General features: G+C 37.9%; 1 protein-coding gene across 2 annotated transcripts in view; it reads left to right on the forward strand.

Annotated features, from left to right (window-relative positions):
• Positions 1-23920, forward strand: part of LOC135160422 (cysteine-rich venom protein-like) — a 52718-nt gene that overhangs the window by 1616 nt on the left and 27182 nt on the right. The window lies entirely within an intron of this gene.

The following is a 23920-nucleotide window of genomic DNA, read 5'->3' on the forward strand; positions in this document are numbered from 1 at the left end:
CCTTTCTACTGCACTAGATCCTGAGATAAACACGAAAGAAGTATTTCCTCCAGGAATTTCCCTACAATCGGTTAATTAAAATCATCAATCGATTAAATAAACCGACCGATTCAAACAAGACGACTGCACTTTTAAGAGTCAATAAACAATTGATGACATAATATTCCCAACTTGCTAATTAGATACAAAATTGAAATTCATTTTCACAATATTTTGTATATCATATCATATCCTCCAGTTACACAATTTTTATCATTTCATAATTATTATTTCATTGAAGGATTTCGTCTCCATAGACCTTCCAATACCGCAATACCATTCTCTCAAAATAATCATAAAATTTTAATTCTGCATTCAACAATTACTCATCTCCCCATTTCTATTATTCACGTCTCCTTTACAACCGCAGACATAAAAAACATTAAATTCCTGAATAATGCGAGCAAATGCATTGGAATGCAGAAAAATCCAATAAAACTATTTTTATCCCCTCACTATTCATCCCGACACTGAATAAAAAAAATCGACTTAACGTGAATTGCCGGGAGAGCATCGCTTGATTAGGTGTCAAGTAACCAGCAAAGCAGTTGAGGTTTGAGTAATGGGCTTTACAATCCTCCAGCACTGCTATTTGACGCCTGCCCACCATTCATGGATTTTTTATCCCCACCTTTTTCTCACCTTTAAATGCCAGCGGAATGAGTTACGACTGGTGATTCTACTCTTTCCAGCCAGGAACGTATGAGTTACGCGCTCATTCATGCTTCAGGCAAGTTCAGGATTTTTAGAAATAATTTTTGTGTCTCGTTGGAACTGGAGCATCTGGAGGATGTCCTAAGGTGTCCTGGCACCGCTTCGGTGGGAATTATCCGGGTTTCAGGGACATAGGGGGGGCAAAGAGAGAACGAATTTTGTGTCTATTTATTTTTCAGCGAGTGGTAATAACAATTTTGCGACCTATACCGGAATACTACGGCTGTTGGAGTCACGCAAAGTACGTTGAGTACGTGTAACCAAGTGATATTACTACCAAATAGCCTCCAGAGGGGAGTCATCAACGGAATATACATGGGAACTTAACAATGTTCGAGTTTACCACTTCGTTATTACACTTCGTTTCGTTTAATTAGTTTTTGTGGGAGTTTTCGACGTTATGCTGTTGGAGTATTTTTTTTTTTAAATTGTTGGTGTGGATTTATTATGGTGGGGAGTAGTCGTTAATTAACAGGACAGTCATATGGGACTGTCGTGAAATTTATTTGACTCTTCGGTTGATTGATTGGGGGAATTGAAGGAAGAGATGGAGTGAAGGAAATTTTTACGATGAGTCGGACGATTGCGGACGACACTGATTGTAGGGCCGGATTTTTAATGAAGGTCGCTAATTAGAAATTGATTATTTAATATTGATGGTGGGGTAGCAATTTTACGAGTTATGGGGATAATTGATTGAGGGAAAAATTATTAAAAATGTCAGCGCGTGGACCAGTGATCGGAAGATATTTGATCAGACGGATATGTCAATGCAAATGTTTTATCACACATTATTATCGGGCTGTGGTAATTAGAGACTAATTGGTGGTATTGGATGGTTTATGGAGAAGAATATTAAATAATAATTGTGGAATTCAGGGTCACTTGGCGATTAGGGAAGTCGCTGGGAAAATTTAAATGGCGACATGGGATTTTTTGTCAGAAAATTTGGATAAAAATATGGAGCAATCTGAAAAAATAGTGTAAAGTTTTGAATTCAAAATTTAATTAAAAAAATTGAATTTCTTGTGTTGGAGACCAATGGAATTCCGTCTCTTGATGAGGGCTAGAAATAGTGCAATTTGTGGAAAAATTCAGTTACTCCAGGGAAAAATAACTTATCTAAAATTTTTATCTAATTACTCTACTTAAAAAACTCGTGCGGTCTGCGTAGTAATTATCATTATCAACGTTTTTGTTTCTTACCCAAGATTCCTGGATACTATCTATGTAGTTATGTCGTTATAAGAGCGTTTAGGTTACCATTAAACTCGAGAAAATGAGGCTGAGTGCATGCAAACACGTTGAAGGGGTCATAGCTGGGTCAGTGTAGACTCTCTACCTCCAGCTGATTGCCACTGTTATTCAAACCAATCCGCCCTCATGCCCGATCCTATTCCAAAACTCAAAACTCCGAGCTGTTGGCACAGTTTATTGACTCTGCCAGACAATCATCCCAGTGTTCAGAGTTTGAAATTGCTTTAGATTTCATGCCAATTGGCTTTTTCTATTTTCCCTATTTTTTTTTTGTTTTTAAAAATCCATTCTCCAGATGAAAATTGAATTTTATCGGAACAAATGTTACAATTTATACTTGAGCTCAAAGTTCGATGACGTTTTTAAAGGATTTATGCCCATTCGCTCACCCTGGAAACGAGCTATTAGCAATTGATTGCACCGAATTTTTTTTTCATTTCTCATCGATTTCAGTGAATTTTGAGTCGCCCGGGAAAATCGGGAGGGAAAACTCTGTCATTAATGGATGAGTTGAATGATGAGAGGAATATTCATCTGGGACAGAAATAATTAGTAAAATTGTTGAATAGTTATATTAGTTATTGAATTTCATATGATTTTTTGGAGTTTCTCAAAGACTTGAGTAGTTTCGGATCTCGTTAAATATTTAATTATATTTTATTCTTTAAATGCGTTGAGACATTTAATTGGGGTGGGGTCAGATACGAAGAGAAAAATTCTTGACAAATTACGCGCCAAAACAATATTCAGTAAAAATTAGTGAACAGGTTCGCATCTTCTTACTGAACGTTTCATATTTTTCTTGAAAGTTCTGGACTTTTTTTTTAAAGTTCACGGAAAAGTGCGTAATTGTTCCGTAATTATTACTGAATATTACTATGACTGACAGATTACGAAACAGGCACGTAATTTTTTATGAATTTTTCTCTTTATGTAGAGAATTTTATGTCTGTCATACATATTTTTTCATGTGGAGATTTTGAAATTGTATTTTACTCAATTAAGAACTTTTCATTGTGAAAAGACGAACAAAGCCGGATTGTCATCCAACATGACTTGGTTCATTATTCATCCAAGGAGAGCGAAACACTGAGGGTAACGAAGAGAATTAAGTCTCTCCGCGAGGAGCTCATTCGCTCGCGAAATGCCACCTCAGTTTTGGTCGGTTAAATTGTTGCTTCGTGATCGGGTTCATGACGAAGCTACTAAACCCCTTCTGCAGCCGCCATTTCCCGTGTTCGGCTATAAATCCAAGACACTTCCTGAATACGTCCCTTGTAATTTCCGTTTCCCCCACGAATCTTTAAATAAACAAATTGCCCTTTCAGTGTAATCAATCGTCAGATGTCGTCATTCCGACAATTCCGCAATTTTTTCCGTCTCCAAAAATTATTCTTGAGATTTTGGCGACTCGAGAAGATCTTCAGAAAGAAAATTCTTCCACCAACCCCTTTTTTCGAATATCCGGGGAAGACTTACGAAGACGAAGGGATTTTTCATCGAATCATCTCGAGAGATTATTTTTTGTTTGCAGATCTTGAACGTTATCTTGTGCAGATATTATTGAAGACAGGATTTTCCGAGGGATTTTCCTCCAAATTGGAACGAAAAACTTCAAGGGGAAATTAATCAAGGACTTTCTCCTGATTAATTTCAACTCCGTAAAATTGTTCGGGAAAATCTTTCGTGAAATGTTTTTATCAAAAGAGTAAATTGAGCATAAATACTTCAACGTAAAAAGATAAAAAATATGGTGAAAGGAGAGATTGCTTGGAGGAAGAGACAAAAGGAATATATACGAAAACCAATTTTTCCCAGCTAAAAATAAGTGTTTCATTTCCATGAAAGTAAGCGTAGATGAAGTTGAGGCGTGAAAGGGCTTCGTCGAGCTTCCTCCTGGTTGGTGCACTATACCATTTAGGTTTTGAAATAAAAGCGAACAGTTAAAACTCCCGTGCCCAGGAGGCTAAAGTGCGAGTTCGTGTTTCTGGGTTTACACCGGAGCCGTCTCATTTTCGGTGGCCGTAAATTCCTCGTATGTCGCTTCAAATGTTCCCTGTGTCAATATTTACATAAGTCGTTCGTTCCCATAAAAAAAGGAAAAAGTCAGGGGAAAAAAAAAGTCAGGGAACAAAAATCAAGACTAACGACAGAAATGAACGGAATACGAAAGTGAGTTGGCGAATGATGTTTGTTAGTAATTATATTAATTAACGAGGTAATTAATTGTTACTAACAAAAAATATGAGGGTTTATGGTATGGATGGATGCGATGGAAGATTAATTGGATGATTGGATGACTTTATTAATTACAGAACAGCTAATTTCACGAATAAAATGAAAAATCTCGTTGATGCTCTGGTAACCTCTTTAATTATGAAATTTTTGTTTTTATTGTTAGTATCAATTCGTCGGTGTTTTAATTATTTATTTATTTAAATATTAATTACTTGGGATCAATTAGTATTGACCTTAATTCCATCCTAACGACTGATAGATACCAAGAAACAGAACTTTAAGAAAATATTGAACAGTCAATAAAATAATTTTTTATTTTGAATTTATGATAAGTCGGAAATTTTCTCTTCAAATTCCCTTTTCCACAGAAATTACCAAACAACGTGGAGAAAAAAGTTCTTTGAAAATTCCATATATACCTCTTACATAAGGTGCCAGTCAAAACTATATTCGGTAAAAATTACGGAACAGGCACGTAATTTTCAGAGAATTTTTCTCTCCGTAAATTTTTTATTTCTGAAGAGCCTAAGAATTCACTAAATTTCATATTTCTCCCTTCCCTCCCCCGAAACTGATGAGAAAGCGATTTTTCACTGCCGATAACGCAAATTGTGGTATCATTTTCACTGAATATTTCTCTTCATCAGGAATTATCTGATGAATGCGCTCAATATTTCTATGAAATTTTTTGATGCGCGCGAATTCCAACTAAATTCAAAATCAATCTCTCGTCTCTCCCATTCTTTCTTCCCCATGAAAAAAAGCGAAAAAATACATCAAATCGTTTAATAAAACCCTCGATATTTTTCTACCTCCCCTCTTCCTATCGTACCTCTCCCTCATTCAGGAACAATCGAACCTCCATTAATCACCTCAATTGCGGTTTAATATCCGTGCGGCGAGAGGGATATATAACGAAATTTCGTGGGCGAGTGTGCGTTGAATGTCTCTATTGGATGACTTTCGATAGGGGATACAAATTCATTCGATAAACAACAAGAACCATCGGCTTGTCAACTGGGGGCTGTTTCATTTCCATCCGATAAGACTTGTACATAGAGTGTTGGCTGGTGGGGACGTGCTCGGTCAGTTACGACGCGGAACACAAACGAGTTAACGGCGGGGGCGGGGGTGGTGAAAAAGGGCGGAGAGGGGAGGAGTGATTAATCGCTAATCGATTCACTTGTTCGTAATTAATCGTCTGTACTTATTGTATATGGATTCACAGGTTCAAACACCTGCGATATGTATTTCACATAATTTGAGTGACTTTTTCATTAAAAATTGAATTTTTTTTTAATGAAAATGAAAATTACTGGACCGCTAGGGTAAATATTATTGCAACTGTTGGGTAAAACGTCTTGAAATTTTCTGAAGGTTTCGAGAAAAAAATGGGGACTCGGTTATCTCATTAAAAAAGTAAGAAAATTAAAAGGGTTTCATATTGCACCGAACTATAGCATATTAAGTAGTTGCCCTGAGGAAAATTACGGCTTGAGAATTCTGATGTTGAATATGTTGCAAGTTACATGAAGAGAAAATAAATATTTTTCTCACGAGAATTTAAAGCGAATTTTCCACTGGAAATTTTGGACATTTGTTTTTCGATAACAAATATCATTGGTAAAATTATATTTTTCTCTCAATTTAGGGCATCACAACTTCCCATTACATAAATTATTTCGTCCCGGAAATGACAATAAAACAATTATTTAAATTTCCGGCAGATAAAATTGGCTTAATATTCGTTGCTTTCAAAAGCTATTGGAGTTTTTGGTCTCGTTGGAGTTTGAAGGAATTTTATTCCATAAATTCCGGGGAAATCTATTCTTCAAGTATCTCAGTGATATCTCTCGTCGCTGATATCCCTCGAACAATTCACGAGCCGGCGATTTATCGAATTTCCTCAATGATAGAAACTTTAATTGGAAATTTTCCGAAGTATCCGAGTGCCATTTATAACTCTCAACTCCACAGGTTACTTACTTCTTGATTCATACCGCGTAGTACATTATCTCCATTTATTTTCCACTCTGTCTGCTCCGGTGATTTTCCGAAATTCGAGATTTTACTTGTGGATGACGTCTCATGCTCGGGGTAAATACGTGGAGAGATTAGTGAGAGGCGTAAGGGTGTGATGGACGAGGGAAGAAGTATTGCCGTAGGGCTCTGAACATCATACTTTGAGTTTACACAGCGTAAATTCATGACTTTTATGGAGAGACCAGACACTAGAACAACCTCAAATATTTCCTCTCAAGTAGTATGAACATATTTTAGTTCAGTCAGTGAGTGTAACGAGGAAAAATAAATGCTAAATGTCCAAAATGTAATTATTCAGCAGTGATAATTTTTTATAGGAATTCCAACTTTTATGAGCGTGAGAAATGACTCCATAAAATTTTTTGTCCAGTTATTATTTTTAACTAACATCGTGGGGGGTGGAACCAGAGCTTTATTCGAGTACTGTATTTATTGCCCCATTTAAACGACAAAAATTAATTATTTTTAATGACGAACCGTTAAATTTTCAGTATTCATTCTCACAACTTCCAGTTTGTTTAAACATTTTTATTACGCTGCCTTAAATGCATCAGTGGGTCATCTAAAAATTACTACCAATAACTATGGCCTATAATCATCTCTATTCTGATCAATAGGATAATAGTTCAGAGGCAATAGTTCACTTTACTTTCCACTTCGAATTTATTTCACCTTCCAATTACTCCCGGAGACTAATTTAGAAAATTTTCCATTTGAAAAAATTCTCGGCACTCTCAGCCCTTAAAAAAATGAGATTTAAACACAACCTCAAACCTCAAAACCTGAAAATTCACTCCACCCGTTTCTCTCTCGTTTCACCACCGTTCACGCGCCCCCAAAGCAATGTCTCTACCCTACAAACGGTTTGACCCCCAGTTCGACCTCTCGAAGCTTAAAGGATAAATGTCGAACGTTCCCAGACCCACAGAATCCTCGAACTCCCACTTAACCCCCAGAATGTTGGTAACAGCCCCCTTAAAACTCTGAAACATTATTTTTCTCCTCACCATTGCCATTTATACCTACTACTCTCGACTTTCTCCACTAATTGGTTTTTGCGGTGGTGAGAAACCTAAATGAGAAAGTAGAAGCGGTTGAACTTGTTGGAGATGTCTTACTCCCAGCCACATAAAAATGGTTCACATCAGCCTTTTTCCTAAAAATATATTTGGTAGAATTTTTGGAAAATATTAATTTTAGTTTTCACTACTTTTAGTGACCTCACAAAGTACAAAACTTGAAATAAGTTCCTTCCAAACTCTAGAAATGATTTTTTCTTTTATCCAGTCAGTCTTTTAGGTAGAATAGTCCTTAAATGATAACGTTTTTCACGTGAAGATCTCAGGATTTTTCCCCAGACTCTTTGGGGTGGTAATAAGTATCAGAAAAACCATCGAAAAGCAAAATTAGAGGGTTGAAAATGTCGAGGTGTTCATAGATAGTTTGCCATCAACGAGACCATCACAGAAGCACAGTGTTATCTCCACTTTTACTACGGTAATGTCGACACACAAGCCGGAGTAATAGCTACATCCTGATGGTAATTAACAAGTTATACGTTGACAGAAGGTGATGGGGGTAGGTGAGGGGGAGAGTCAAAAAGAGGTTGTTAGAGTGGCGGAAGTTGGTGGCTTGTTAATGCCGATGAGAGTCGACACTTGTGGGTGGTGCGTGTAGGCAAAGCGATCCCTCAGGTATCTGTACCTGTTCATTGCTGGTATTATCATAGGTTATACCTTTGGCTTGTGTTTCTCAAACTACCCCTGTTTCCAAAAGCACCAGCCTTCTCACTCCACCCTGTTTCCTATCCACGTCTAGAGGCCAATTTGGGAACTGATTCTGGTTTATGTTGAGAAGGTTTACTCACTATGTTGAAAATATCATGTTTAAGAGCCATGCAGGTATGCCAATTATTTACGTATTGAGGTCATCCACGGTAGGGGTTTAGGGGATGATGAGAAGTTCGGGGGAGGATTATTAGAGGAATTCTGACTGGGAGAATAGGACAAGAACAGGGACTTCAATAGTATTATTTCACGATCGGACGTAACAAAATCCTGAGGTTGAAAATTTTCTGGTTGGGGGAGTTGTAACAGTAATGCGATTACCAATTGAGTGAGTAACCTACTTTTAATGGATATTTCGATGAATTTAATATTTCTATCCAAAGACGGATCAACTTTTTCAATTTTTTTTTTTAAGAAAAGCAAGAATTTTCCTTCCATCATCCTTCGATGATTCTTCGGAGAATCTATAAAAGGTCTTCGATCTTCCAGAAATATATTTTAAAATTTTTAAACTGAAGCCGTTAAATTATTTCGGTGAGTTCCTGAGCTTGTGTAATACACAAGTACACGAACAATATGGAGAGAAAACTTGGCGCATATTTGCTTAGTTCTAGGATAATCGCGTGAAAAGAAATCCCGGAGACAAGTGGCACATGGAAAATTTGGTCAAGGACGAATTCGCTGAAATGTTGCAAAAAAAATTGTCCTTCCCTCGCCAGGAGGAACGGGGGTCAGGAGAAATATTGATTGTCAAGTTGGCACGATGTTGGTAGCTTTGATGGCTCCATTCCGGTAAACATGGTCGAATCAAGACAACCGTACGTAAAGAATAATTCCTGGAGTGCAGCCCAAAACATTCCTCAGCACACACACGATTTTTTTTGATAAATCTATGCCGTAAAATTAGGCCGCTGGGGTGAGATTGGTGAAGGGGTTGTGTGTATTTTTCCAAGGCAATTCCGGTGTCTGGCTCCTTGCCAAACCTCTCCTGGAACGGCCGAGACTCGACGGTATACAGTGGAAAAGGAGTTGAAGGGCGTTCTTTCGGAGATCCTCAACGATGCAACTTCCATTTCCATTTTTTTCGGATTATTTTTATTTGAAGTTGTTGGTATTCCTTCCGGTCAGTTGTTACGTGATCTACAGAGTGCACTTATCAGCACTTGAAAGCATTGGCAATCAGGGGATAACAAATATGAAGGGGAGTCGTTGAATTTCTATGAGTAAACATTCATTTTTTATTCATTTCCATTCGATTGAATATCAGGTGAATGGTGTGGGCTCGGTCAGTTAAGATGGACATACCATTATCATCACATATCTTTGTCAAGTGATCCAAGCCCGATTGTTTCAATCAACAATGCCAATTTGACGTGAACGGAGAGAAAAATTATTGAAAAATTACGTGAATTTTCCGTAATTTCCCCGTCAAAACATTATTCGGTCAAAATTGCGGAAAAATTGGTTGATTGTCATTTCGTCCCACGTTTACCCCAAAATCCCTTTCCATGTAGCACATTACAGATGAGGTACTTAATTAAAAAAAAATTATTTTCTCCATATGAAAATTTTTCAAAACCTCCCTTCCAATAACATCTCCAGATAAAAATTATCGTTCGAAGATCATCCAAAGGATCTTCTAGGGTCACCTAGGAAATCTTCCGATGATGCTCCTGAAGATTCATAAAAGATCTTCTCCAGAAAATTTTTTTTAACGCAAAATGCTCACGAACAGTCTCACAAAATTAATTAATCAATTAATATTATTATTTTTGTTTAACATTTCATGTTTTCGATTAGTCGACGAGTCCTACCCTTTCTTCCCCTTCACCCCTCCCCCCCCCAAGGGGTGGACTACTGAATGGAGTTATTTTTAATCTCAAGGCCACGAATGATTATTCTTGTGAAAAATGGGGGAGGTTGCTTTTATTCCGAGGTAAGTGAGTAAAAAACATCTGGACTCGGTCTGAAGGTGATAAATATAGCTTGAGGGTAAAGAGGAGCCTCACGTCCATTTCACCCTCGGGAATTAAATATATACGTCTACTCAACACTATCCACATTCTCCACCTCGGCCCAACGAGTTTATTGTTTGTTCTTCCCTTGTTTCGGGACCTTCTTTATTCCCTTTGACATTCGATAAGTAGAATCTCTCTTACGTATCCATTCACCTACGTAAAAGTGGATCATTTGTTGTCATCATACCGGACATTTCTTATTTGTTACATTCGAGCGTCTTTGTGATCATAAATTCACCTAATGGTTTTCTCGTTTCACTCTTTCACGGTAGTTTCTGGGTTAAAAGAAATTTTGAATTATTTCACAGCTGGGAAAGATAGGAGAGGTATGGGTTTAACACACGGTTCATGTATCGGCTTATTTATGTATGTAATTTACATACGCTGTGAATGAGTTTTTAATTGAAATTTACCTACCGAGAAATGATTTATTCTCATCGAATGCTTTTTGCGCGTAACTAATTTTGTTATAAACGTTGATTTTATTTTGCGTATTGAGAGCAAATAATCCGATTTCAGTGGAATATTTATTTAGAATTGATGAACTATTTGTTCCGTAGACCGGAAGTCATCACTGTGCCATTTTATTTTTGAATTCGATGGTGCTATACGCGAACGTTAGTCGCTCAAATTCTGAATTAATCAAGTTAAAAATTGTTCATCCGTATTTTGACCAGAAAGCTTGAATTATGAGTGAGGAAATGGCCATTTAATATTTGTAAAAACTTTGTGAAGTCGATTGAAAAATTTTTTTATTTTATTAATCACTATATTCGTATTAATTGCGCGATCTGTTCGAGTGAATTCCATTCGATTTTATCTATTCACCGGTTTCGTACCCGTCGTATATATTCTTATAAAAATTGAAAATCGAAAATTCGCGGCAAAGAGATCTCGGATAAGGGAAATGTGAATTTCACGGCAAAGATAGGGATGGAATATCGGCTCATCGTTCTAGAATCACAAAAAAAATATTCTACCGATGTTAATACATCCAATAGCTCCCCAGAGTCATTTCTTATCGGTTATCCCTCGGGCGGATTTAATTTTCATGGAATAAAGATTGGGAAAGGAAGAAGAGAAAAGTCAGATAAATATGAACAGGAGTTCATTGGTGAACTGCATAATAAAAGAGTCCTTTGAGAGTGGAACTATCGCATGTACCAGATAGCCATAATTTTTGTACCTCTCGAAGAACAATCGGTTCTGTATTTTCCAGTTATACGAAAAGAGAAAGATTGGGTATAAAATCATCTGTAAAGTTCAGTAATCTCCGCGCGACGGAAAACTATGTGATAAAACGAACTTCTCAGGAATTGTTGGCTTGACTTTCAGTTGGATGTTATATTCAATTTTATCAATGAATTTAAAATTTTTAGATGTTATGGGAACATCAGTAATATTGAATTTACAATTTTATTGAAGGTTTTCATGAACTATTTTATCTCCAGCTGAATCCGAAGTCAATATTCGGTGCTCAAGTACAACTATTGCTTGATTAAAAAAATAAAACACTGAATGTTCTTAAAATTAAAGTTGTTATTCATCAGTCACATGCACGGAGAGAAAAATTCTTTGAAAAGTATGCAAAACCGATTGTAATGTACTTGGATGAGTGACCGCTTGGGAACATCACGCGCTCGATCGAAAAAATTACTGCGCAGAAGGTACGAGTGTGGAGGCTCAGGGTGTCCTTCAGAGGGCCAGGGAAGGGTACACGGGACCCTGCACTATCGGCCGAGTGTACGGTAGGGGTTTTCCATGGTCTCCCTCTGCCCCTGTGCAAAGGCAGTACAGGTGGGGGGACAAATCGGTTGCACGACACCGCAGGGGAAGGGAAACAAAATGTAAAAACTTGAGAGGGACAGAAAAATAATAAAATTATTGTTCTTTAAAAATTACGGACCTGTTTCGTAACCTGCCAGTCAAAACAGAACTCAGTAAAAATTACGGAATAGGTACGCATTCTGTCAGTGAATTTTGCAGAAAAATTGCAGACCTGTAATTCCATAATTTTTACATAATTTTTACTAAACATTATTATGACTGGTAAATTACGGAATGCGGGTAATTTTTCAAGAATTTCTCCCTCCGTGTGATTATTTCTCTCCCCCTCGCTTGTTTGGTCAATTTAAAGTCCATAGAACGCGATTACTCACGCAAACATTTGCGATTCATCCCGACTTTCATGTACACTTCAGTCTAGCAGCACCATTTCTCAGAGTATTTTCTTCACACAAAGAGAGAACAATGAGTGATGAGTGCTCTGAGGAATCGTCCGCGTCTGAAAAGGTTTGCTGTGTGGGTCAGAGCCATATGATCTACGGGCTGAAGGCGAGCCCGGATCATCCCTCGTCTCTGTCGTCTTTCCAGATGATGAAGAACACCGCAGACTACACCCTCCGAAAGCCCTCCTCCTCCCCCTCAATGGCAATTTTTTTAAACCACGTTTTCAATGTTTTTTTGGAGACGATTTTTGCCTCTCCTCCCCTCACCCACCCCCAGGGCCCCCGAGGCAAAATTAAATTCCAGTCTGTCGGTTCGTTATCGGGGTACGTGTCCCGCTTCTGTTTCAATGGCACATCCCTCTTCTCGACCTCCATTTCGTTATCCCCCACTTTTCAACGCCTACTGTAACTCTTCCTTTTTTACCTTTTCTGTTCACGACTTCTCTATTCCCAAAAAGAGAAAATAAAATGGCGGTGTTAAGTGCTCAGCCTCAACTATTAATTAATTTTCGAAAATTTTCGACCAACGATTGCTCAAGTTTTCATTGAAATAATACGAGAGAAAAATTTAATCTTATATTTTTCATTCTATATTTGTACTCAATATTAACGAACATTTTTATTATTGTCTTGAACCTATACACTCAAAGACTCGAATGAATTCTACCTCTTATAACGACGTGCCTTGACGTCCAGGCTGTTGTACCTCTTTATAACTTAAATTAGTTCCTCTAAGGAATCGGTTACGAGCCGACGTGTCTTCCAAACGATTAATTAATAAACTTTCAAGCTAATTATTTCACGCTTTCGTTACTTAAAATACCCCATTTCCAATAACGATTAGTGAAAGTCCCTTTGCCACATGCCCTCATTGTTAATGCTTATGTTTACTGCCCACATCTCTCTCAATATTCATTATTTTTCAAACCATCATAAACTCAAAAATCAATTCATACAAAACTGAGGCTGTTCCAACACCCATCGTCTCATTTTCTTATCATCACCCGATAATCGCCCTCACCTTCTCTCCTAAATCACATTTCACCCCTCCAATCCCTCTCCCCAAAGGAGCCATCCTCCTACTATCCCAACAGGAAAAAAAAAACTCTCGCTTCATTAACCGCCAAAAATTTAAATGAACTTGGTCCAACAAACTTTACATCATCTACCCAACAATGTCTCTCAAACTCCTCAACAATAACTTCGTTGTGATAGCCAGTGGATGAATATTTCAAAAGGCTTTGAGTCTTCTATTCGTTTTTCCCGAGATAAAGGACTAGATGAGAAGCTGAAACCTTTATACACCACTTTGCCATCCCCCCCCTCCCCCCACCCATACTTCAAAGCCGTCTTCATTTTCCTGAAAAAGGGAGATCCACCCCCTCCTTCTCCACCTCCCCCCCCCCTCCTCTTCACTCCATTTCGTGTCGGCCCATCTCAACGAAGCTGTCAGGCTCACTTGGGATCGCAGAATATAATTAACTTGCTGAAAATAATGAGAATTTCAACTTAGAAAATGAGCCGCCCTTCCTCATGTCCGTACTCTCACAGATGCGTTAATCGGTTGATAGGGGTGAGAAGGGGGGGCGGAGGGGTGGGGGTGGGAGGGGTATGGATAGATTGAGGGACTAAACTCCGTAGAATCGAGATTGGCGTCGCGTGCAGAGACTCGATAACGCCCAAGCAACGTTACCGGAAATTGCACCAACACGAACGTACACGCCCACCCCGTAACGTCTTCCGATCGGCGCTACAAAGGGTTCGTCGTGTACAATTGTATGTAGTTCATTGGTTCTAGGATTGGACAGCTGCTATAATATGAGGGAGCAAGGGGAAAGGGTTGTGCGAGCTGATTGAATGCCATATTTATAGCTTAATCGGGGGTGTTGAAGTTGAGGGTGGAAACTTGAGAGGTTCTAGGGGTGAAAATTTTATTGGAAATTCTGTGTGGCCGGGGAAGAGATTCAGTTATGTCCAGTAAATAATTTATTCATTTAATGTAAGTAATGTAGTACTGGTAATTTTTGGATAGTTATTTGTTATACAAAACAGGTTATTTGTGGGGAAGTGCGTTCTCTATAATTTAACGGTTTTGTTTGAGAGTATACGAAGGGAAATTTTAGGTAAAATTAGACCTCCGGGGGTGGAACGAGGGACGAAGATTAGTTTTATCAGAAAAATTAACTTCCCAAGTTTAATTTTTCCAACAAAACTTGACCTAACAAGTGGTTGATTGTCATTTCGTGCCACGTCTCGCCCTCCGGAGGTCCAGTTTTTATCCAAAATTTATTTTGGTGGAGAATTAAGACGGGTGAGATTAGGTTATATTAAGTGTACCAGGTACATATATATTATATATAGCATTGGTGTTAAAAATACGAAAATCCTATAACCGACACATCCCCCATTAATATTTAGAATAATTTTCGAGAAATGTGGAATTCCTTAAGACTTCAGGGCATGACGTGAGGTCTCAACTGAAATGTTTTCTATTTTGTTATCGTCGATTCTTTATGTTTCATGTTTTATCGTAAAGCTCAATGTTGTACGTCGAAAAATCCCCTTGACTCCTGTGAAATCCGCAAACATTTTCCAATCTACTTAGTTTAACATAATTCCTCTCACCGCCATAAATTTTTGAATAAAGCCTTTGTACACGACAGAACATTCTTTAACCAACAGAAAATTCCCTCTTCTTCACGGAGTAACGAAGTCCCTTTTTCCTCTTATCCCCTTCTTACTTCAAGTCACCTGGGAGTAAACAAACTTCTTGAATTTTCCCGAGCTTGCCTCCTCGCTTTTTAACTCCATTCTCAGTCGTCAAATGACTCAGTCCTTTGAGTCTCCCTCAGGATATAAAAAAAGTATCTTGGTACACGAGAGGATCTTATCACAGTGAGTTGTGCCGGGGCAAAGGTACACACAGAGACGTAACATCAAGTACTGGGTAAAAAAAGGTTCAAGTCCAAAGGAGTCAACTTTAAGACTCAATGGTCTATAAAGCTTTCGTTTCTCTGGATAACGATCCATCGGGTGACCTGAAGCTCCTTTTAGGACCTCTGGTATTCGGATATTGGATGTTCTTCCCTATCATCTTTGGTCGATTGTTGTCTCCCGGGAGGTCAATCCCTCGGAATCTTCACTGAAGAATCAATACATTGTGATGGGTACCATTTTCCGCACACAGGGGAATATTCAGTGGAAAGAGTAGTGGAGCTTTAAAATTATCAGACATTTTTTATAACTTCATTGGCTGCCAATGATTGTGTCAATTTTGCGGGTTCGAAATCCTAATTGTCCTTGAAAATTAGTCCCTGAGGGATAGTCCATACGAAAAATTTACTGGAGTTTTTTTTTTGGCCACAGTTTTTCCAATGGAATTTACCTAGATTTTTTTATTATTTAAAACTTTGAAATCTGTATGTACACCATTCTCGATAGTATAATTCAAAGTAATTAGCACCTTCTTCTTATCGCTCATTGGTTCTGTTAGAATGATGTGTGGGGTACAAGAGCATTCCTCTGTTTTAAAATGATTTCGTTAAACTCTATAGGAAATGGAAAAATTTACCTAGTGTTCATGAAAAATATATTGGCTATGGTATGATGAAAGCAATTTCTCACTTGTATGCTCTGCTCTGTCCCCCAATAACGATCCGGAGGACGACCCAATACGACTCCTAGGGCCCATTCGGGTGTATTTGAGGACTACCTTTCATCTTCCCCGAGACCCTCGTCACCGCACTGTGTTGACCCCCGGGTTTTCATTAGCAGCCGGGTAAACAGACTTTTATTGGCCCGAGGGAACAATCGCAATTAAGAATTCCTTCGCTATCTTTTTCCTCGAAACCTGAATTAAAACGCAAGTAAACTTCTCTCTCATCGACATGCGTCACTAATTCCCGGAACATTTACCATGAAAAATTCATGGGAATGGGGATGAAGATAAAAATGGAAAATCTTGGTTTTGCAGTTTTGACACGTTGGTCGGTGGTAACGAGTGATTTTCTCGCTTCGATGACCCTCGAGAGGTTTCAATTTGACGGTAGTGGAGTTGGATGCACCATGAAATGGATAAATGAGGCAAAAGGACAGCGATAACACGGGACCATATCTGTCGATGAATTAGAGACTCGAAGATTCGCTTTTTCCGATATTTTTACACACCACGAATTATCTCATCTTAATTTTTTTTATTTAGCGCAATTGATGTTATTAAAAGGATCAATAAATTTACAACGTGATATGAACCAAATTTTTCCCGACGCAGGACCTGGAAAACCCGATTTTCCAGCTGCGCGAACCCGAAAAAATGGTTTTTCTCAAACATAAATCTGAGAAAATAAATTTTCCCTGAAATATTAGAACATTTTATCTTCCATTATCAATTTTCCATACGATTCCCTGCATTTGAAATTATGATTAACAATTAGTTTTGAACAAGCAGTTATTGCAGAACTCGAGAGAATGGCAACTTGAAATAATGAAGAAATTTGTTTCGCAAATATCAGAGATGCTCCATTATGCTTTTCCTCGCAATTCCACTTGCATATTTTCCCTCTCATTACAAACTTCTCCAGACATATTTTTCCTTCTCCTCTCGAATTAAAGTCGACAACTTCGTGATTCTAAATGAATTGTTTATTCACTCACCATGAATGGCATGCGTGATTGGCCCGAGTTTTCTTGACTTCAATTTCGTTCGTCCATGAATATTTATCATTTGAAATTTCAATTGTAAATAAATTCAACGGAGTCCGGAGAATTCCACATCAATTAAGCCCGGATGGGTAAGGATTTTTGGAAGCTCGTAATGTATACTGGAGAAACAGTTGGGATTTGGGCGAAGGGGGGAGGAGGGGGAGGAGATGGAAAGGCTCCAGGATAATGCTGATGGTTCGCGTAGTGAAACTGGTTCGAATTAAACTTTGAGTTGTCAGTGAATAAAAGATTTTTCAATTTTATTTCAATCTTTTCGATTTAATGAGGAGATTTTTGCATCACATTTTTTTGCACTGCTGAAAGTCTTTTAGAACAACTTCACAGTAATTTTTTAGTCACTGAAACTCACCTCAATTCATCGAAGTTGAAATAAAGTTGAAATATTTGAGTTGACTCCAGTCACTAACAACTTTGCAATTTTTTAATGGTCTTTGAACATAATTTTCCTCGGTCTGGCAGGAAATTTAATTCTGCTAGACAACTTACGTTGATATCTTTGTTTAAAATTCATTATTGGAATACGGGAGGAATTTTTAATAAATTAAAAATATTCCACTGAACCTTCAGACTGAGACAATCCAATTACAAGGAACCAAATCATCGCAGACCCAGGGAACTTCACGACTCCTCCATCATCCAGTCTCCCTTCTCGATATTGATCTGCTATGCCCTATGCCAATCACTACACGATTAACTATTATCAACCTTATCCCTATGATCCTGCTATCCGCCGCCTACTCCACAAATTCAAATTTCCTGGAATTGTCCATCAACGACATACTATCACATCGGCCTGTCACAACCGAACCACCGAGAGTTCTCATCACCACCAGAGAACAACCCTCCCATCATCATCATCATCATCTCCACCAGACAATGCGTCACACAATTCCCCCAAGTGCATCGCCCCCTTTATCCAATGAATTGGCCCCTGAAACGTGCACTACAATATCGCTGTTTGCTAAACGATACTCACGGTTTAGTCCCCAGGAAGTCTGATCCTGACACGCAAAAGACTGAGATGGGGCCTTACGCAAGTTGATTGTTCGGCTTTAAATAAAATTTTTTTTTCTAAAAATAATCGTTCAAAGCAATAAATTCTCTCACATTTGAGAAAAAGACAAATTTCTAAATTTCAATATTAGATTTTTGTTCAAATTATATTCTTATGATTCTTATGATAAATCCAGCACCTTTTCGGGGGAAACATAATTTATTGAAGACATATTTTTCAAAACGCTTCATCCTATGACACCTCAAAATCGAGAAAATCCGAAATAAGAACCAAAGTCATCTGCATATCAGACCCAAATACCCCGCCAACTCCTCCACCCCCCATTCATCCCTTTCGTTATCAATCAAATCCTCTCCCTGCCAATCATCAACCTCATCATCCCCATCTCTTTCATCCAATCCACACATTCAAATTTCCTCGAATCACCCACCCCACAACATTGAATTAAATTACCATCATATGGGCCCGTCACACCCAAATCTCCGCGAATTCTCATCACCACCAGCCAACAATTCACCCCCCATCATCATCAACATCATCATCATCATCTCCACCAAACAATACTCCAAACACAATCCACCCAACGAATTGTTCTCCAACATCTTCACTGAAATGTCACTGCCTACTAAACACTATTCACGTGTTAGTCCACATGGACTCGGACCCAGACATGCAAATAACCGTAGTACAGGTTCTTACTCAAGTTTATCCATATTAATGCTACCAATTAAGCCTCAGGCATACTCTGTACCCCACCCCCCCCCTCCACCTCCTTTTCCCCATCCCCTTCAACCCCAACCTCTGTGCACTGTGTAACTCTCGTGAATCTATCTTCTTGTGTTGCTAAACTTCGTTTTGCGTCAGGCAAATTCTCATTCCTCGGTGTGTGGACTTTGTGAACAGGGAGGTAGTTGGTGAGGTGTGTGGATGAGTTGGTGGTGAGAGGGGAGGAAGAGAGGAAAATGTTGAACCTGATTGTTCTAGGTATACGTACTGGGATTTTCGTAACCAGCTGAAAGTGGTGGCATGCCTCGTAGGGCTTTTGGATTGAGGAGTTCAGTCAGTAGTACTTCAACCCAACCGTGAGAATTGCCTTCATGTGGTATAGGTGAGGGTGAGAGTGGTGGTGATGGTGGGGATTGGGAGGTTATACGTGCTCCCCTTGTGTTCTCACGAGAGTCAACTGTTTTTAGGGGGTTGCATGTGGGTGGATGAAAATCTCACCCCCCCCCTCCCCCCTCTGTGTTGGTGGAGTCAGTGGATGGGGGGTAGACTTGGGTAATTCATGAGGTAATGCGAGTTAAGGGGTTTTAAATTAATCGAGAGAGGGTGAGTATTTTTACTCGGGGAGAAATTACACCGAGAAAATATTCAATGGAGAATATGAGAAAATAAAGGTAACAATTCCAGGGAATTTGAAATTAAGAGCTTTCAAGTTTTTTGGAAACGAAGGGGTACGATAGGAGATGCTTCCTGACGACGCGGTCTACCTTGTTTGGCTAGTGATATTTGTAATGATTTAATTAAGCAGAAGGTTTCAAAAAAATAATGATATATTTCAAATGAATTTTATTTTACTAAACGAATTAAGTCGACTGTATTGAACTGATAGACAAATCGCGAAAAATGAACACTAGTTGGATAATATCTATGCACTGTTATGTACTCTATTTTCTAAGAGCTTCTAATAAGCTAAATAACCAAACGATAGTACATGAACAATGATGGAAATGAAATCTCACGACTCAACAGAAAGAATTCGAATTTTTTTAAAATCCTCATAGGGGAGTTTTTATGGAGAATAGATGAATAGATGGGTTGTCAGGAAATGGTCATGATGGGAGGCGAAGTATAGGGAGGAATGAAGGTAATGATTAATTAAAATTTCATAAATTGGGTGGAGTGTTATAGATACAAATATCTCGCAGGTTGATTTATTAGTGCGACGCGAATATACGGTACCGTCTGACTCAGTGGGACCATTTAGTTAGTGTGAGAAACCAGCCCCCTCACTCTCGGGGGAGTAGAAACGTTTCGGTACTTACAGGCCAATGCGGTGTCCACTCTGTAACGCGCCAGGACCTCTGGAATCAGATTACACCCAGGGGATATACTGGAATGTACCCTGTATTGGAGGTATCCGTGCGGTTCAGTTGGCGTTTCATGGGATATTGATTAATATGCATTTCCAATTGTCGGTTATACGCATGTGGGGAAAATCATCTGCCTCGTGGATATAGAAATTAACGTTTTTGGATATTAATTTTGCAATTTATACATTTTTTTGAGAGTTAAAATATCTCTTTGCTTACGACCCCTGTGCAATTAGTTATATCTAGTCGTTAAAAATAATTGAATATAAATTTATTTAATACACATGCCATTACTTTCTTGGCAGGACGATTTTCCATTCAATAAAAAATTCATCGTACCATTCTTTCCCGAATAACAGACGTTTCCCGGAAAATTTTACCAATCTCCAAATGCAAAGGTTCCTGCAACGTGACATAACTCCCGAAGGAGAATAAAATTTTCCTACGGTCGAATGGGTTCACCAAATTTCATAAACCATGAGAAACTAATCGAATGTGATTTCCATTGAATTGAAAATCGATAAGGCATTCGATACAGTTGCCAACTCGACTGTGTGCAATCGCATTAGAGCAATTCAGAAGCATCTCCAAGTGGTTCAACAGACGAAAGGGGTTTATATCCCTGGATAGTGAGTATATAAGCAAGCCACGTTCCATTATATCCCAGAAGATTCTGAGACCTGGTCCTGGTTAACAAAGTGATAGCCAAGACGATATTTCCAAGATCGCTCATCCTGATCGCCCATTGGTCTCTTTCAATCCGGCCAAGGACATGAACAAATCCCTTGAGATCTCGGTCTTAAGAATAAAAATAAAATCAAAAACGAAGGAGAACTAAAAAAAAACTGAAAACAGAGGTCTTCAACATTTCTATTTTTCTCATTTTCAAGAATATATCGCTCTCCTATCTATTGATTATCCATTGATCAAGCTATTGATTATGATATGATTTAATTTATTCTATTTTATGTAAAATAGAATAAATAGGAAATAATAGAATAGTTTCATGTCATATTTGTATCGCGAATTGTCAGCCTTAGAATTATATTGGAATTATAGTAACCAGAGTTGACTTGTAAATGAAAATAGTAGTGAAAGATCATTCAGAATTTTCCAACTGACCCGCAGCTTTAGTGCAGTAACTGATGCGGCATTTTGCGGTACTAGTGTATGTTTCCTACCGCAGGAACAACGGGAGACTTCAACCAGCCAACGTTTTCAACCTAACTGCTGTGCGATTCCACCCAAGTGTTGACTAGTTGGATGTATTGTTCGTGGTTACCTGCGTTGTGGTTGATGCACATCCTGGTTGACTATCAATTTTCATCACTCCGTTTCATTTATCGGAGTGAGAGAGGTCATGCGATTATCCGGAGAGGGTCACGAAACGCTTTCGTGTTGGTGAAGTCATGAGGGCAAAGGGTTGGCTAAATTATTTGATAGCAATTGAGTAACACTTGTGGATATCGATTTTCACTTGCTAATCAGTGGAAATTTTGAAATTATTAAATTCATTTACCCCTTTTACTTGATTTTATCGAAAATCCATTCAAATCGTTTTGATATTTTTTGAATTCAATTTTACATAACAATTTTTTAAAAATTCCTTTCGTAGCTGGAAAATTCATGAAATTTTCTAAAATTAACAATCAGAGATTTTCTAATGAAATAAATTTTCAAATTCATTCCGAAAATTGACAACAACATATTCAATTAAATTCCCGTGAGATTGAAAATTTAGCAAAATTGTTGTTGCAAATATTAACTAATGAATAAATATGCAGGAAACGTCTGGAATCTTATAGCTCGTGGAAGTTTTAAGGTTCTTTATTTACAATTTCAAGGGTAATTTCGTAGCAGTGCATTTATAACATTCCTCAACCGAAAAGTATCCTCGACTATGAAGCCCCATTATATTTACTCCACAAATAATCCATCCCCAAGTATTTATTCGCCCCAAGATCAACAAAATAATTTTCCTAACTGATTTGTAATTCTAACGAGGGAAAGGTACCCAGGACATTGATCATTACATGATAATTATTCCCCCGAAGAATTGAATTCAAGTGAAGTGTGTTGAGATAACAACGGAATTCAAACAATAACCACTATTTTCAGCTGTAGAAAATGCAGAGGAGCTGCTAGGAAGTTGGGAATTCTCGTGATAACAAAGACGTGGAGTTAATAAACTCTAGAAGTCTAAGAGAGTCGGAACACTTGTACCAATTTTTTTGTGAGCATGATTCTTCTGGTGGTCTTTGTATTTTTTTTAACCGGATATTTCAATACTTCGGGTTTTTCTATAGAATAGTACCGCACGCTCTATTATCTAGAAATTGGAAATCATACCTCACAGAATTCCTCTGTAAACATAAACTGGGATTGCATTGAAGGCAGGTTGAATTATATTCTATTCACGTTGAAGTAACAAAGGATTCAGAGGAATCGAACGATCCTTGCAACTGGGAAAAATTTATAATAGAATTTGTTTGCTTGGTAAAAAATTATTGAATTCGGGGGGAGATTTTGATGAATTTTGTCGTAAAGAGATGAACAAATAATTATAATAGTAGCTAGCTGATTCAGAAGTCCATATGGATTTTAAAAAATTGAGGAAAAGTGCAATCTTCATGAAGAAAGCGTGAAAATTTTTTTTGCTAATTGTTCCCTAATAAATTAATAGAATTCAATTTTTGTTTCAATTCATGGAACGATAAATTGGGAGCTACGCATTCAGGTGAGAAATTCAAACCAATTTTTATTTACTCAGAATATTTTTAATATGTGTAAAATACGTGCGAAGTTGCACATTCGTTTTTACTGTTGACAGCGGTATTTTTTGGAAAAAATTCTGGATATTTTTCCAGTGAAATGACGTCATTTGTGAAATAATAGTGGAACAATCTGAACGCTCATTTTCACTTTTCAGCTCTTTAGAATGCAAATCATGAGATTTTGAAAAAAGTGAATGGAGTTGATAGCCTCTCATAGTTGAAATGTTTCCCAGCAGATAGTTTTCATGCATCAGCATTTTAGTTCAACTCACACGCCATTTACTATGATAACGTTTTCACTAATCTCAGGTACGTCTATTCCTGAAGAAAATTGGAGATGGAAATAGTTTTAGAGTGCTGAATTTGCATCCCAAAGAGCTACCTACACCATTCGCTTATTCATGAGGAAAATGTCGTAGTTGACATAGGGTGGTGAGTTTTTATTTTCTCACCCTGAGTCAGGTGTAATTTATATCAAGTCTTTGATGTCTTCAAAGTATTCTGTTTTCAAGGATGAATGTCATTTTCATGAGTTGATGGGAATTTTGTTTTTGGGGTGGAGGGTACAGCATTCACTCGATGAATAGTCAGCCAGATAGAGCTGAGGTTAATTGACTGCAGAAACTGACGTCTTCATTTTATACTTCGTTTACAACTACTCCAACATTTTTGGGTCATCTTTGTGGACATTCCCTCGAAACCAAAATGTATCTCGAGTCATCTAAGATTTTCACAATATTATAGAGTTAAATGAAACAAAATCCAGAAATTTATTATTAAAATTCCACGATTTTTAAAAGTCCGGGATTTATTTCTAAAGATGTTTGGAATTTTCCATTAAAAAATATTCTTTAAAAAATCTCCTCCAAAACTACTTCTGCATAATAATTCTCTTTGTAAAATTTTCCAAAAAATGTTTCTGGATTTCGAGCCCAATAATTTTTTTCAAAAGCTCTTGTCCGTGCATATAATTAAAAAAACGTTTGTGATTA

The sequence above is a fragment of the Diachasmimorpha longicaudata genome, chromosome 3 (genome assembly GCF_034640455.1).
Source record: "Diachasmimorpha longicaudata isolate KC_UGA_2023 chromosome 3, iyDiaLong2, whole genome shotgun sequence".
NCBI classification, from domain to species: domain Eukaryota; kingdom Metazoa; phylum Arthropoda; class Insecta; order Hymenoptera; family Braconidae; genus Diachasmimorpha; species Diachasmimorpha longicaudata.